Genomic DNA, 18,126 nt, shown 5'->3' with positions numbered 1-18,126 from the left:
TCCGAAAATGACGATTCAATGGTATTTTTAAACTTAAAGTAGTAGTACTGTTTCCACACGTAATCCACAGCTGTTTCAAATGTCTTTGTGAAATGGAAACCATGATGATACAAGACAATGTTATTAAATTTGCAAAATCATTCAGTATAAAAACAATGTCAACAATTTCTAGGTAGTAAATAATATTTCCAAATAAACATATCGAATCATTTACAAGACAGAACACATGTAAAACATTGGATAAAAAGCGTATCAGTGTTCAATTGTTTTTGTTACCATATATAAGAAAGGATTTGAAGTAAAACATTAGAACACGCTTGTATCATGGCTAAACTGTTCAAAACCGTAGCTTGTCTTGTTGTCTTCTTGGTGATGATGGCGGCTTTCGTGCCGACCGAGGGTAAGTTTTTTTTTTCTTTATTTGAATTATCTTTAAAAAGTCATTATTAAGGGTTAAAAGAATGTTAGAAAAAAGTAGAAAATGGTTTCGAAATCATTTCTTTGATGATATATACCTCAAATTTTCATTTTGTAGATACGGATATGGTTTGATTGAAATAAGCTGTAATATAACTTTGAATTAAGGAATTATATTTCACTCAAATAAATCTATTTTTCCTGGTCCGAATTTATCTGTACTTCAGTTGATTTTCCTGTTTGAATAGGTTTACACTAGTCATTTTGGGGGCCCTTTATAGTTTGCTGTTTGGTGTGCTTCAAGACTCTGTGTTAAAGACCGTACTTTGACCTAATAATGGTTTACTGTTATAACTTGTGACTTGTATGGAGAGTTGTCTCATTGGCACTTTTACCACATCTTCATACATATATTTTGGTAATTTCTGGTTTTATCTACGTTTGTATAAGTCTTTTACCTCATGACATGTCTGATGACAGAAGGCCATTTCAACTGATTTTTATAGTTTGTTCTCACCTTTGTCACAGTGAGGAGAATGTTGACGCACCTTCAAACTTTGTCACAGTGCGGAGAATGTTGGCGCACCTTCAAACTTTGTCACAGTGAGGAGAATGTTGGCGCAGGCGCACCTTCAAACTTTGTTAAAATCCACCACATTCTGTATGTGTCTGTCCCAAATCACTGTTAAAAGCCGTACGGTGACCTATACATTGTAGTTGTTAGTTTCTGTGTCATTTTGGTCTCTTTTGGAGAGTTGTCTCATTTGCAATTATCCTACCCCATCTCATAATATTATTGGTTACTGAACTTGTTAAGTGTAAACTTCGATACTCTCTGGATAAAATCCCTACATTTAATGTATAATTATTCGTTCTATTGAAAAAGAGGGACGAAAGATACCAAAGGGACAGTCAAACTCATAAATCTAAAACAAACTGACAACACCATGGCTAAAAATGAAAAAAGACAAACAAACAACAGCACACACGACACAACATAGAACTAAAGAATAAACTACACGAAAACCCCACCAAAAAACTAGGGGTGATAATAGAGTAAATATAAAAAAGAAGATGTGGTACGATTGCCAATGATACAGAAATCAACAACTATAGGTCATCGTACTGCCTTCAACAATCAGGAAAGCCCATACCGCATAGTCAGCTATAAAAGGTTTATATTTATAAATATGTTTTATATTTGTCGTGTGAGTTTAAGCCGTCATGTTGTTCATATTGGTTACGCAAATAGTCCGGGTAGCTGAGTCTATGAAAAAAAATAAACTGCAAAAAAAAAATAAAAAAAAATAAGCAATTTTAGAAATTAAAGTATATTTTTTATTTTAAATCATAATCCTTTGTAATATATAAGAAAGATTATGTTTAAGATCGGTTTATTGTCCCGTCTTTATATACCACAATATATGTATTTTATCCATTCTCTTAAAACTACACAAAAAATCAAAAAAATATGATTATTTCTCAAAATTGTAGTAATTTGTGATTTTTGGTATTATTATTTTGCGTTATACATGTATAGTTTAGGGGCCAGCTGAGGGACGCCTCCGGGTGCGGGGGTTTCTCGCTGCATTGAAGACCTGTTGGTGACCCTCTGCTGTTGTTTTTTATTTGGTCGGGTTGTTGTCTCTTTGACACATTCCCCATTTCCATTCTTAATTTTATATCCATTTTTACTTTTTATAATAGTATCAGCGCAATACCATGGTGGTGGTGGTTGGCCATGGAGAAGGTGGGGCGGTGGGCATAGACGCTGGAATCGTGGAGGACGCTGGAATCGTGGCGGACGTTGGGGTGGGCGTTATCGTGGCTGGTAGCAGATGGTAAGATATGTATGCATATATGCTCATTGTTGAAGGCCGTACGGTCACCTATATTTGTTAATTTCTGTGTCATTTGGTCTCTAGTGGAGAGTTGTCTCATTGGCAAACATACCACATCTTCTTTTTTTTTTTACATATTTGTCAAAAATATCAACCAGCTGTCATTTTTAAGTTGATTGATTATTTGATTGGTGTTTTACATCACTTCCAGAACTATTAGCTATTTCATGGCTGTCAGATCTATGTTTCAGTTCTCATAATGCAAGTTCTTATTATTGCGATGTTCACCCGCATTAATATATTAACCTCAGTATAATTTCTGAATTTTGTCTAAACAGTATCTTTCGTGTTCGATGTCACAATGCTTATGAGGGTTTGGATGGGGTCAAATGATTAAAGAATAATGCCATTAAAAAATGAAGATTAGAGAATAACGGGCAAAAAATATGAAGATTAGAGAAATGCGTGGTCTAATTTTTTGAAGATTAGAGAAAAAAATGGGTGAAAATTAAATGTTTACAGAATAACAGACCCCCCATCCAGACCCTCGCTTATGCTATAAGGTATAAGAAAGTAAGAAACATTTATTTTTACTTGTTTTAATTAAGTCACTCATAAGCATAAATTCAAAATGGATTTAGGAGTTTCGTTTATTGTTGAAGATCATTCAGTGTCTTCTTATCATTATACATTTTTATTCATAATGGGTGTAAATTGATACAGCGGAAATGACTGTTACATGTTTGCTGCGTTCCATTATTTTGTTTTATGAATTTACCTGCAACAGGAACGTTTAAAATTTGGAAAGCCAAAGAAACTTATAAATATATCTGAATTTATATAACTAAGGTAAAAACCAATGAACATGCATTTGCAAGAGGAAGGTCCAAGCTTATGATTTGTTTACATTTTTGTTTACAATTTATCCAATTTGAGAATTTGACATACACAGTTTACTCTTCCATTGATTAAATTTAAATTTATTGTTCGTTTAAAATATATTTCATCTGTTTCATTTCATTTCCGCTTTAGTTTTTCCCGGTCATTTTCTTTTTTCAATGCACACAATTCATTTTTCATACCATTTATATATTTTTTTCATTTTCAGATTAACTGAACGACACACTAGACATGGCCATAACTGACTTTTACTAAATGCTGATAAAAACCTAACGAAATTTATTACTTTTAAATTAAAATTATACATTGTTCCTTTTTTTTTTTATTTAAACCCATCTGGACACATTGTACCGATAGAGATGTGTTACAATCACAAATGATAATACGAATCACTTAACTTATGATAGCACAGCAATAACATATATAAACAAAATAAACAAAAAGAACAGAACAGAGGTCCATACAACGTCTCCTGATATAGACTAAATAGTGATTTTACCATTTGTCAAACTCTCTGAACAAGTTCGGAATAAATTCAAACGGAAACTTCAAAAGATATGCACTAGCTATCAAATTTGTAGGGACACAAAATAAGGGACACAAACACGATAAAGTGTATCTAAACCCGCTGTCTATACTAAGATTCATGGTTTTGAACACGAATGGAGCGCTAACACATAGTTGATGTTTGTTCCTTAAGTTATATTTGTTTCTTTGTCATAAATCAGGCTGCTGTTTTCTTTTTCTTATTGATTGTTTCTCATTCGGTGTCAGGGCCTATTATAGATGAATACACGGTATGGGTTTTACTCAATGAAGAAGTCCGTCATTTACCTAGTATACATGATTTAATCTACGTTATTCGTTGGATGGTTTCAACTTTGTTCACCCTTTTGAACCGTTGTATCCTATAACTAATAGTCTAACAGTTTTCCCCAATAACATTCGGATAGTCGAAACCGAGAACTTTTGGATAGTTGTGTCATATACTAGTAACTGATTCTACCAGTTCTCCCGAGAACGTTTGGACAGTTGGACCCTATTACTTATTCTTACAGTCCTCTTCGAAAACATTTAGACAGTTATACTCTTTATTTAAAAAACCTTCGATTACACATTGTTGAAAGTTCAAAAGGGAATAACCCTTAAAAATGGATTCATAATTTCCTGTCGATATGCACGTCTACATACATGAAGTATGTCCTTATTATCTACAAAGTTTCATGAAATTATGTTGTGTGGTTTCAAAGGAGTTTTGATAACATACTGTTGCAGTAGTATATTAAGGCCAACATTCTGTTTAATTCAGTCCACCATGGCCTATGACTCTACTTTATAATAGCATACATTTCCTAAATGGCCACAAAATAGATAATTGGTTTCACTGAATTTGTTAAGAAAATTTAAAAATATGTTTATATTATGCTAGTGGATACCAAGTATATACCGTACAATGAAATCATTGATATGTCGAGGGAAAAATTCCTTTTCAAACAATTTCCTGTTTTCAAAGGAGAGGATATGAATTTTGATAAGGAGTGTTAAACAGGCAAAATATGCAGCTAACATTACTGGCAAAGAAAGAACCCTTCTGAAGCAGTGTGAGATATTGACAGCTGGAACCTAAGACAAAATAATCAAAAGAAAAACATGGGATAATGATGATGAACAGTTCAGTTTGCTATCAAATCAGGTTTTATCCACCATTTTCTACGTATGGAAATGCCTGTACAAAGTTAGGACAATATCAGCTGTTTTCCCATTTGTTTTATGTGTTGGGGCTTTTAATTTTACCATTTGATAAAGGACTTTCCGTTTTGGATTTCCTTATGAGCTCAGTTTTTTTATTAGTTACTTTTTAAAATAAAAATGATACAAACACTGCTGACAAATGTAAATATGTTCATTAAACATGTTTAAATATAAAGAGGGAAGAAATTGAAACAGAAAATCCGATAAATATCTTTTGATATTGTAATTGGTATACATCACGAACTGTATCCTTGATAGTGGGATGAGATATATGTTTGATAACCTTCCACAAAACAAATACAATCGTAACTTCTGTTATATCAAAAGTATTTTGCTAGACGTCAAAATATATGTTCATTAAATCAATATATGGATTCATATTGTATATGCTAAATAAAAATATATGACAATTGATAAATGAAAATCAGTTCAATAATATAAAAACTGAATACTGAAAATGATTTACAATTCTTATAATAATTATCATGATTTCAAAGAAATGAGAACATGGTTGAGGGAATTCTGTTTAAAAAAAAAGCATACTGCAATGATCACTGGGTAATGTGATTCTAACGTACAATGTATCACACACGCCTTTATGAACCATATGTGTAGTAATATTAAGTAAGTGAATTCCATTAAAAGTTGATAAAATGCAAGCGGTATCAAGGACTATCAACCAACAGAATGAATTTAAAAAAAGCAATTGTCATACTCCTGACTTGGTACAGACATTTTACAGAAAGAATATTCAACCTAGTTTTAAAGCGAGCCAGTCAGTCTGGTATGGTTCAAAATACTTTTTTCATACCCATATCAACTTTCTAGACTTAAAGTTAGGATTCTTTTTTAATATTCACAGTAAATATATGCAAATTGGTCTTTCGAAACAGACACTATCTTATTTTTAGCAGGTTCAGTTAGTCTAAAAGTTGACGAGGTTCACCTAACTTTGATATCATATGCATAGTTTTTGCAGATCAATGTTTAATTTTTTTAATGAAATCACTTCACAAGTAATAGTTCAACTTTTTCTAAGGGACTATAAACTGATTGTAAAAACTTTGGTGTGATATACGCCTCATTGATGATTAACATTATTGTACTCGTGTGTTTACGCCATCAACTGTTTTTAAATCCTTATTGGATGTGCTCCTCATTAGAAGAAGGAAGTTACAGAAAAGAAAAAAAGAAGAAGAAGAAGAAGAAGGTGATTGATCAATATTTTGTTTTCTTAATTGCGTCAGTTTTTGAGTAAACGATTACACAGTTTGACTGTTGAATGATTGAAAGACATTCATTTCAACCTGCAGACAGTGTTCATCTACCTTAACCTCAAGTGCATGATTGAAAGGTCAATTTTTAAATTTCTTTATGACGAAAATTATTTAAAGAAACATGACATCAACAAATATTTTTAATTGAAGGATTGTGAAATGTATCTTCCCACTCGAGAGGTTCAATTGACTTTACATTGTCATTGTTCATTAAAAATTAATTTTTTCTATATTCTAGGTGAGCCCAGTAGTCAACATTTCGGTGTTGACATGCATATCAATGTGGTCATTTTTATAAATTTCCTGTTTACAAAACTTTGAATTTTACGAAAAACTAAGGATTTTCTTATCCCAGGCATAGATTACCTTAGCCGTATTTGGCACAACTTTTTGGACTTTTGGATCATCAGTGCTCTTCAACTTTGTACTTGTTTGGCTTTATGAATATTTTGATATGAGCGTCACTGATGAGTCTTATGTAGACAAAACGCGCGTCTGGCGTACTAAATTATAGTCCTGGTACCTTTGATAACTATTTACACCACTGGGTCGATGCCACTGCTGGTGGACGTTTCGTCCCCGAGGGAATCAGCAGCCCAGTAGTCAACATTTCGGTGTTGACATGAATATCAATAATGTGGTCATTTTTATAAATTTCCTGTTTACAAAACTTTGAATTTTACGAAAAACTAAGGATTTTCTTATCCCAGGCATAGATTAACTTAGCCGTATTTGGCACAACTTTTTGGACTTTTGGATCATCAATGCTCTTCAACTTTGTACTTGTTTGGCTTTATAAGTATTTTGATATGAGCGTCACTGATGAGTCTTATGTAGACGAAACGCGCGTCTGGCGTACAAAATTATAATCCTGGTACCTTTGATAACTATAGGACAGCTAAAAATAAATAATGTATTGAAGTATTGTAATGTATATATGTCCGTCTAGTACTGTTTCCCTGAAAAATTCCTCATTTTCAAGGATAAACTGTCAGCATTCAGATTTAATCATTTCCTTCCGATTGATATATAAAATGTTTGACAAAAATGAATCTGTACATGAAGATATTTCCAACATATGTTCTTGCATGAAAATTTGAGAAGACCCCTTTTCCAAATTTTTTTATAAAAATGTAATCGAATTTAAATGTTTTCCTCTCGGAAATTTGATACCTAACCATCATATTTCTAATTGGTCAATATGCAGAGTTTCTTTTCATGTAAACGACAGTGGTAATATTTCCTTGTTTTCCTCTGTCAATATCGTAACTTGGATATGCATGATGGCTCGTTCGAACCAGAGACATTTTCACAGATGATATTACATTCTCATATTAAGAGGTGGGATTCAATTTTCACAATTTCGAAACGAAACCCAGGAAGGCCCCATGTGATATCGCTTCAACAAGAGAAAGTCCGTGTTTTCTAGCAGTTTAATTCTCTGGAAATTCAGTCTTTTACACACATTAGATAACTGATAAGTTTTTACAACTTATTTATACAGACTTTTGTTCTTCCAAAAAGTTCTTAAAAACACCAAAGACAGCATCATATCTAAAATACATGCAATTATGTTTTTATTTATATTTATAGTTCAGTTATTCAGTTTAATTTTTAGGGATATTGACCTTACTTTTGATATATATATATAGTCAGTAAGTTTTCACTTGCAGAAGCCCTTCTTCTTAATTTAAAGTAATTCTCATATTCATGTTATTAGATGTCAACATGATCAAGACTTCCTTTTAAGAAAATAAACACTTAGAGAGGAATCCACCCTCATTAATGCAATGCTAAAACTACATGAATTAGACAAAGATGCAAAAGGAATAGTGAACCCCTTTCGTAGTAGATCCTCTTTATGAGGTTTGAACGGCTGTATTCATCGTACAGTGCTGATACAGTTTTAGATTGATGTTGATGGTCTCACTGTTACATAGATAAAACAAGCATTATTCCGTAGCGAATGGATTTCATGTGCGCGTAGTAATTTAATATTATATATAAAGGCAACAGTTGAATGCCGCTGTTTAATAGTCATGAATCGAAATCCGGGTTACAAACTAAAACCGATAGCAACACATCACAACTTTTAGAAGAAAACAACGGAACAACAGAAACATTGAACTGCAATAAAAAAACACCAACATACGTAAACATGAAATATTTAATAACAACGTCAATATTCCTGAGTTGGTACAGAAATTAAAAAATATATGGTTGGTCGAACCTGGTGCTATAGCTAGCCAAACCTCCGACTTATGACAATATTAACAATACCGCAAACATGACAATACTACATGACAGGAATTTAGTACAAGCAAACGTAAGAACACTCAGCACAAAGAAATACACAAATTGAAAATAACAACGGACAACTCCAATGAATTTACGACAACAAACAGGGACACCATAATCGAAGTATAAACAGCTTTCACATGAATAGAAAAACGCCACAAAAAGTGACATATTTTTTGTGACGTATTCATTATCACGGGGCAAATCTAAAATCAAAATAGATGTGTTTAATTGACTTAAAAAAGAATATAAAAGAAGAAGGACGAAAGATACCAAAAGGGACAGTCAAACTCATAAATCGAAAACAAACCGACAACGCCAAGGCTAAAAATTAAACAGACAAACAATAGTACGCACAACATAGAAAACTAAAGAATAAGCAACACGAACCCCATTTAAAAACTAGGGGTGATCCCAGGTGCTCCGGAAGGGTAAGCAGATCCTGCTCCACATGTGGCACCCGTCGTGTTGCTTATGTTATAACAAATCCGGTAAATAGTCTAATTCGGTAGGTCACATTCATGAAAGGGAAGGGCATTATAGTTACGACGTAAGGAACATATCCGATATCATTTGTGAAACGGTTATTCCATAACGGTCAACCAACTCGTGATGGCGTCCGTAAAATTTACGAAGGGATGATTTCAACTTCACCAATTGGAACTCTTGCTTTAATGCTTCCTTGTGAGCAGTAACCCTCTATCAAGAAAATCATGATAGGAAATGCAGGGACGGGAATATCGTATCAATTGGGAAATATATACCCCGTATGCAGGTGCTGCTGGAATGTTGCTACTTAGAAATGGAAAGTTCACAATTGGCAAGCTGAAATTATCCCTTTTGTCTTAAAGTTTGGTGTCAACCGACCCTCATTGTCAATTTGTAGATGTAAGTCAAGATATGAGGCCGACGTAACTGTATCTGTTGTATCCTTTATCTCTAGTTCGATGGGATAGATGCGTTCAACATAGTCACCAAATTATGAATTATTCAGTGAAAGAACGTGGTATTGAGTTTGAAATGATGTTATGTTAAGTATTGTCTAACCATGGCAATATTATTAAAATTATAGTATTTTACATGTAATGGTGTTATTATTTGTATTTTTAAACATTACTTGTCGTTTTTTTCTTCTTAAAGGGAAACTTCGCAAAAAAATCAAAAATTGATATTATGTTTATTCTGTATAAAAATGCTCAAATGCATAGATATTAAAGTTTTATTCTGCTAGATAAGAGATCACCATCGATTTTAAATTTAGAGTATCAATTCTCTGCGGTTAGCCATTTTGTCACCTTCTCCGATTTCAGTCACGATATGTCTAAGGACCAAAACTACAGTAACCCGATGTAGTCGTAATTGCGTGTCGACATCTCGTCAATCGTACGGTTGTTTTATCCGACTAGTTAACTAGTTAACTAACTTGATACGGAAAATTTTCTTTTTTTTTGCCATGATCTGTTATATTTAGATTGATAATATAGGAATTAGTGAAAAAGTCAAAATTGCAAATCATAAATAAGTCTTCCGTGAAACTTGAATTGTTTTCGGAAATCTAATTAGTTCATAATTCTTTTATGTAATAAACTTTATTCAAATAAATTAGGATCTTCGCTCCACTGATCACCCGCATGGCTAAAGGTATTACTCCCAAAGGTATTGAAGGCGGTGTGAGGTGACACGTCCAGGTATTCAAGCGATTTCCTGTCGAGTTTGCAAATTCATGCATCGTTTCACTTCTTAGTGTATTGATAAGTGTACACGGCCGATAACTTATAACTTTCCATTTTGAACTATTAGGTGTATAATATACATCTCTATCTTGCGTGTCCGAAACTGATATTACTAAACTCATACGCTTGTTTATGAATAACATTTCTGGTGAAAAGAAAATTATTTATAAAAATATAAATAATACCAAAAAAAAACCAAACAGATTTGATGAAATAAAAATCTATATACGTATTTTTTCCAAGGGTAAATTTGGTAAAATGTAATATATACTCGTTGTCAATGGTGAAGGCCAGAAATATTGATTTAAAAAAATGTACGCACTTGTCGAAAATTCGTTTATACGCCTGGATTATAAGTTACGGAACTATAGTGCAAATTAAAATATATACATGTATACATAGAACATAAGAAAGAAATATACATTTTGCGTAAATTGGGGTAAACGTTTTGTAAAATGACAAGTCCACGTATGCCAACAGTATATATGTTATCATCAAATGTCGATAGACTATTGTATACCAAAAGAAGAAGAAGAAAAAGAGATTTAAATACAGGTCGATATATAAGTTTATTTGGCTCATCGAAGTTATGGACATTTATAGATTGTTCTCGAAAAAAGGAAGAAATTCGTCATCATCACAATTGTTCCGACATGCATGTAATATATGCGCAACTGGAAGTACACTAATACCGAGGGATGTGAATATTTTCCAGGAAAACTATAGAGTATCAAAGTTTCAAATCAATTTCGGGATTTATTTTCCCTCTTGATATTCAATGACAGCAATTCAAAGAATAAACTGCTTACAACAAGTCCGCTTTAGTGGTATTCTTGCCAGTTGAAACAGACTTATAATTACATTAAAAAATAGGGAAAGATGACATTTAATTCGTTCATTTTTTTTCAATACATCGTTGGTCAAATAGCTAAAGTATTATGTATAGTTACGGTGTGAGACGAAGAGTATTTTAAGAAGGACATTCCCGATTATGTATAAATTTTGTTGATGTTTTTCACACTTGAAAAGCATATCTGTTCGTAATTTGTTGATTCCATTCCAATTAGATCCTTTAATTTCCTGTCAATTTTTTAAAACATCTTTTTTTCAAATATCTGAAGTATTCATGTGTTGTGAGATTTAAAATATTTTGATGAGCACATTGATTCCTAAATAGGTAATTAAAGATCACTTTGGATGGACTAAAATATATAATTGCAATTGTTAATGATCTGTTTGAAATATTTAAGGCTGCCGATCCTAATTTGAAATAGTACAATTTTTAGTTCATAAACTCGTGTTTAGAAGGCTATTTTTATTTATAAATACTTCAATTAAAATAATTCAGTATTTTATCGTTACTAAAGTAATCAAAAGTCATTCTTAATTCATTAAAAGTGATCTTATGCAAAATATAAAAATATACAACAGCTATCCAGTTATTGTGCGATCTTATTATTCCCGTTAATTATTTTTTTTTACATTCATGTGTCTGAAACTTTGTCTGACTCCCGTTTACAATTGATACGAAATAGTGAACCGTGACGCCTTGATTTCACTGAATGAGGATCAAAAGATTAGAATTACATAATGCTAATCTTTTAATAACCTTGAGTTAAACTACGCATTCCACATTCTTTAGGTGTCACAAAACAATACACATTTTATTGTTTCCACCGTACAAGCAAGTGAAAATGATTGCTGGATAAAGCAAAAAGGTCAAAATACAAACATGTATTTTTAAAACACTGTCGATCATGTCAGTTTCATATGTTTGTTTAAGGCATTTTTAGAAAAATAATCATAAAAATGTTCTATTGTATGAGTTACTTTTATTATTAAAATTCGCTTTTAAAAATCCACACGATCTAATTTTAAAAGTTGCATGGCTATCACTTATTTTTCGTTGGTTAATAGCTACACCAAAAGTCGTCGATGCGCTTTAAATCGCGTTATGAGTTGGTTAACGAACAAGACTTAAATGAGATATTTTCACTCCCGGCATGCATCAAAGACTTAAACTACGTCACATAAGTCAGGAAGTTTCAAAAAATAAAATTAATAATTCCCAATTTTTTTCTTTATTAGATTTCATATCAAAATAAAACTTGGTGAATATGTTTTTAATGGTATTATGAACATAATAAGATGAAAAGTGAAAAATCGCGAATTATCCCTTTAATCATAACTGTGTATAAACAAACAATCCTGTGCATTTAGTTTCTTGAAACTTAAAATGATAAAAATGAAATAGCTGAGTTTAATTTTAACTTTTATATACATATAGATTGATACACTATATCCTTTCGTTTCCGTTAGTTATAACTTATAACTCCAACTCAAAAGTTGAAGTGTGGTTTCCTGGTCGCCATTTTCAATATTCTAAAGTGTATGAGGAAGCTGTTCTTTATTAAACGGAATATAATTTCAACATATTATCGGGTAAGAGTTATATTTTATCACCGAGCAAATACTGAAACTGAAGGGAACTAGCATTTTGAACAGAACAAAACGATTAAAGCGACAGAAAACACAAAATACTTCTGGATTAAAAACAGAGTAACAAACAAAATAGTTGACAAGAAAAAGAAGTATTGATTTTAATGCAAACTACATTTTGTTTTTTGTTATTGTTCTATCGTTAGATTGTTGTGCACTTTAGTATTTTTCTATAGCAGTTGATCTTTGAAATGTCGAACATAATGTGCTTGTCAGCTCTTACTGCAGATATGAGGGAACGTGATTTGACAAAATGTTGTTTTTATCAGGGAGGCACTACAGGCCTACTGCAATCGTCGGATGAAGGATATAAACTCCTAGGATCAAATATCCCTCTTTTTCATATAGTAAATGCACACCCTATTTCTCTAGATATTCGACAATTTAACGACAGAAAGGCAATTAAAACCGCAATGCAAGAGACAAAATGCTAAGTTCAATGATTTATGTAGTGTTTTTTTTAGATAAAAAAAAAATACCAAGCAAATTAAAAGTACATGTTTACTAGTGATTAATCAATATTTTAGAATGGCATCAGCAGTACCAATATTATCAAAAGAGGAAACAAATTTTCTTAGACTCACCAACTTATTGATAAGACTTTCTCCTAAGGCTGTAAGAACTCTTTTCAATAGACAGTTTAATCCCGGTAGTTTGAAATCAATCTTCTCAAAGAACTTGACGAAACTTGACAAACTGAAAAAGAATCATGTCATAACTCAGACGCAATGGAGTTTATTGTTTCCTTCGGGTAAATATATTTTCTTTTATGGTGCATTCTTTTATTTTAACATTATATATTTGATCTCCTTTAAATTTGCTGGAAGAAACAAAAGCAACATGGCTTTTGAATTTTTTTTTTATATTTGATATCATGAATAATTGTTTGAAAAAAATTCGTCTGTAAATTTAATTTTAACATGTTTGTTATCAAAATGCCCAAGTCATGTATCATTAATTGTGATGCTGACAACCGAAATCACATTACAGACAGTGAAAGCTTCTTTAAACTCAATAGAAAATCCTAAATTGTATTCATAAGAAAAGCAAACAACATTCCGTCTTTAATAGTTCTATACTTAAAACATATATAAGTTCACATCAACAATAATTTTGAATTGTACTATTTTATTCTTTTTCCAAGATACTTGTAACCGTTCCATAACAGAAGCAATGACAATCCTTTTCCTATCGATAGGAAACGTAAAATGGGTCTCTGAAAAGCAATTTTTTTTGTTTTAGTATTTGAAATTTAATTGTATCAGCTGATGATATTAGTTTCAAATATGCTCTAAAAATTCCGACATAAAATTTACTCATAAGGTTTGTGGATGATGGAAAAATGAACAATAGATTAACAGAGTCGTGAAACTACAACCTCATGACAAACAGGTGGACAAACTAAATTGAAATCAACATGTTTAATAATTTCTTGTGTTCGAAGTGCTTTTCTGGATTTCCCTTCATCAGGAAAGCTGAAAGCCAACCATTTAAAATCCGAAGATGTATAAGTACCGACACCGTTGAAGACCTATATGTCAAAAATACTTAAAATAAATAGCAAAAATCATCTAAAGCTCACTTTGCCTTAGGGAGTTGAAACCTTAGTTTTTTAATAATTTCAAAATTTATAAACGGACATTTTAGTAAAGTTTGTTAAATCATTTCGGTACTGACTAATGAAAACCCTCGGGGACTAATAGTCCACCAGCAGAGGTATCGACCCAGCGATGTAAAAAATTTAAAACAACAGTCACCCAAACAAAACACAAAAATATAGTAAAAACAGGCGATTTGAAATGATAAGCAGGTCTTCCTTCTCCAGTAACATAAGCATGTTCCACTTATCATGCTAACTACCGTAAGCTGAAAATACACGATACAAATGCTTCATTGAAACCTTTACCTCATACCTATAACCTTTAATAATCAAACATATACAAGAAAGTTTGACTAGATGTATGTACAATAAAAAAAATCAGAGATAACATAATTGTAATTATATGCACCCTTCCCTCAAAAAGTCAAACGTTCCGTACAAGACTTACAAGAATTAGAACATTTAAAAGGCTAAAATAAGTATAAAAATAGTAATATATGATTTAAGAGGTAAGACGTAAACGTTAATGAAAACGCAACTCACTAAATATGTGAGCTCAAATGATTAAAATTTCTTTCCAGGTTCAGATCCGAAATCAAATAACTTCGATCTAACATTGATGGTTTGTCTTCTTCGAAACCTGTCAAAAGTAACTATACGGGACAAGCTACCTCAACCATCAGACCTGACTGAAGGTGCGGCTGTTTCTAGAATAAAGTATTACAGGAATCAAATTGCTCATTCTGAATCCGGTGCCATGTCTGATGAAGACTTCAGTACAACATTTGTTGAAGTGTCTAAGGTAAAACACAAAAAAAAAACAAAAAAACCCTAGCAACAATAAAACAAAGAGGGGTCTCTATTAAGGTTATTCATTTGAGGCATACTTCATTGAGCTTCATATAAAGAATAAAAAGACGCTTGCATGATCCTTCATGTTAGAGATGCCATCATTTCACTAAATAATTCCAAGTGTTGATGACCTTGTTGATCGCATTTACCTCATCGAACATAAAACAACGGATACCACATTTAACTCTGCTTCATATCTATGACTAACATCTCGAAAATGACACTGAAAGTCGTCTAAGAAAACATCTTCACGAATAGAGATATAGTTTCAGCTATCTAATTGTGAACTTTGAATGTCTATATTACAACATCCAAGCAGCGCATATGCTGATATATAAGTGTTAGATGAAGAAAACTTTAATAAATAGTTTATACCGATATCATAACATTCATAATATAATGCTTCAAGTATCCTTTAGATACTAACAAGTAAACTGTTAAATATAAATATATAGTAGTAAAAGTCTTTTTTTCAGGCTATAGAAATACTTTGTCCAACTATGAAATCAGATTGCAACTCATTGCAACATGCTGACCTAGATCAATCATTTCATGAAATTTATGTAGAGTTTATTAAAAACGAAAAGCAAATGGAAGAGCTTACTGCTCAGGTTAAAACGCTGAATATGGAAAGACAGAATATAGAATGTAAGTTTTCAAAGAGATCGATAACATGAATGAAAAAGGCATGGTGACCTTCTGCTGTTTTCTGTTCTATGGTCGGGTTGTTTTCGCTGTGACACATTCAACATTTCTATTCTTAATTCTATGTAATACATGATATATGTTACTGTGTATCTGTTCGACAAGGAAAAAACAATTTTTATTAAGATATACCATAATACATATATATATATATATATACATCGTAGAATATAAAAGGTTAGAGAATAGAATAGAATAGAAAAGTGGGTCAAAGAGACAAGAACCCGATCATAAAGCAGAAAACAAACCAAGCCCACAAATGGATTCAACGCAGCGAGAAAATCAGAAACACATCACATGTATAATTTAAAAAGTAATACTTATGTTCGGGTAGCGGTAAATTTTATGCAGAAACTGCAAAATGTCTTTATAACCTCTATGAGTCACTTTGTCAATCTGCAATTCAATATGCAGCAGTCCTGGAATTTCGGAGGCCACAGTTAAGTCGACTCTACTATTCCCTGATTAAAATAATAGCGCTGAACACATCTTTGTAGACTTTCAGTTTAATGTCAAGACGTGAAAAACACGCTTTTAAATTCAAATCCATTTCAGTTTTTGAAATCGTGCATGACTAACAAGACATGTCAAAACATCCTATATCTTCTTTTCTTTAATTCAACATGGTATTCTGCTTCAGTTTTGAATATCGGTATCAATTAATTTTTCTGACATACTTTTCGGAGAATGTTTTGATGCTAAATTCGACCTCAAGTTCAAATTCCTTCCATTAGCTCATCTGTGTAGGTCCTTTTTGGCCATGAAGTTCATCAAGTATTCTTATCTTTACATCATAATTGTTGTTTTTTCTAGAAAAGCATTTCGGTCGTACCAAATGTATCAATTAAGAGTTCATTGTACATGTTTTAATCAAGGAAAGACCTATTGATTTTGTTCTGATTATTTGGTCTTTCCACTTTCCGTTCTGATTATTTTTATTTAATTATTATTTTTTTCTTCTGCCGTCTGAAATGGTTTTTTTTATCACTTGGATGTTTGGCCCATTCACACAGTGATGGGATTTCCAAATTCACTCTGTGTAACCGTACACTTACTCGTATAGGAGATATCTCCCCGCATCCCTTTTTTCTTGTTATCTTTATTTTTCAGAAACCGAAAAAGATAATAGCAAACTTTTTTCACATAATTTTTTTCTACTCCTATGGATGTTTTGGTTCAGTTTAACCGAAGTAATCCAATGACATCTTCTGGAATTTATTTCCCTGTAAATTTTTAACAAAATGATAAGTTGAATAAATTCCTTCACCATAAGGTGTTTTGATATGAAATCCTCGGTGCATTTTGAGAAAATTGAATTCATGGTCAAAGGTCAAGGTCATGTTCTTAATTTTGATCTTTGCTTATTATCTTTATTCCAAAGAAACCATAACAATAAAGGATACAATAGTTGTTTACGACATGGCGCAACCTAAACACATTTAAGTCGAAGTGTTTCGTTCATCTTTCATAGGAGTGTTCTACCCTTATGTATTTATTATCTACCATGCAAGTGCATGACTGTGGCGAAATCAGACTAACACGGAATTCTTTTGAATCTATAATCCAATAACTAACAGCTAATTACAGTATGCACAGTTAATAAATACCACATTGGAATAATCCGTCTTTTTCTTTCTAGTTCAACTGATAATACTTCTATACTTTTGTTACTACTATTTTTACAATGATCTCTATCCATAAAAACACTTATCTTATATACTAAAATCCTAAGAACATTCTAAATCAAGAACAAACTATAATTAACTAAATAAATGAAAAATCAGTATTTTATGTACCACTCTATTTACGAGTTAACATATTTAAACGACGAATCCGCAGGATGAGTTCGTCTAAATATGTTAATGAGTAAGACGTGGTGTATATGTTTTGTAACATCATTCAAAAATGGCGTGGTGATTTTTTATCCGATAAAAAGCAGTGTGGGAGTGTCGTTCTAGTCTGCTGCTTAGCGCGCACGAGAAAAAGGATCCAGTTGGAAATACGGCACATCAGATATGACAAAAAGTTATTTCTCTGAATTGAGCGACTCGGGTTCCTCTAAGGCACATACCATTTGTTTTTTTGGAGGCCTGTGAATTTTTAGAACAAATTATTCCGGCTCTGATTTGTCACAACAAATTTCTTTAACAAAAAGATTTACCCCAACAAAATTGTATTGCAACAAAATTTAATTGCATTTATTAAATAGAAATATTCCGGCTCAGGTATAAACAGCACCTCCCCCCCCCCCC

This window comes from Mytilus galloprovincialis, chromosome 13 (assembly GCF_965363235.1).
Source record: "Mytilus galloprovincialis chromosome 13, xbMytGall1.hap1.1, whole genome shotgun sequence".
Classification (NCBI taxonomy): Eukaryota; Metazoa; Mollusca; class Bivalvia; order Mytilida; family Mytilidae; genus Mytilus; species Mytilus galloprovincialis.
Note: the sequence above shows the minus strand (reverse complement) of the source record.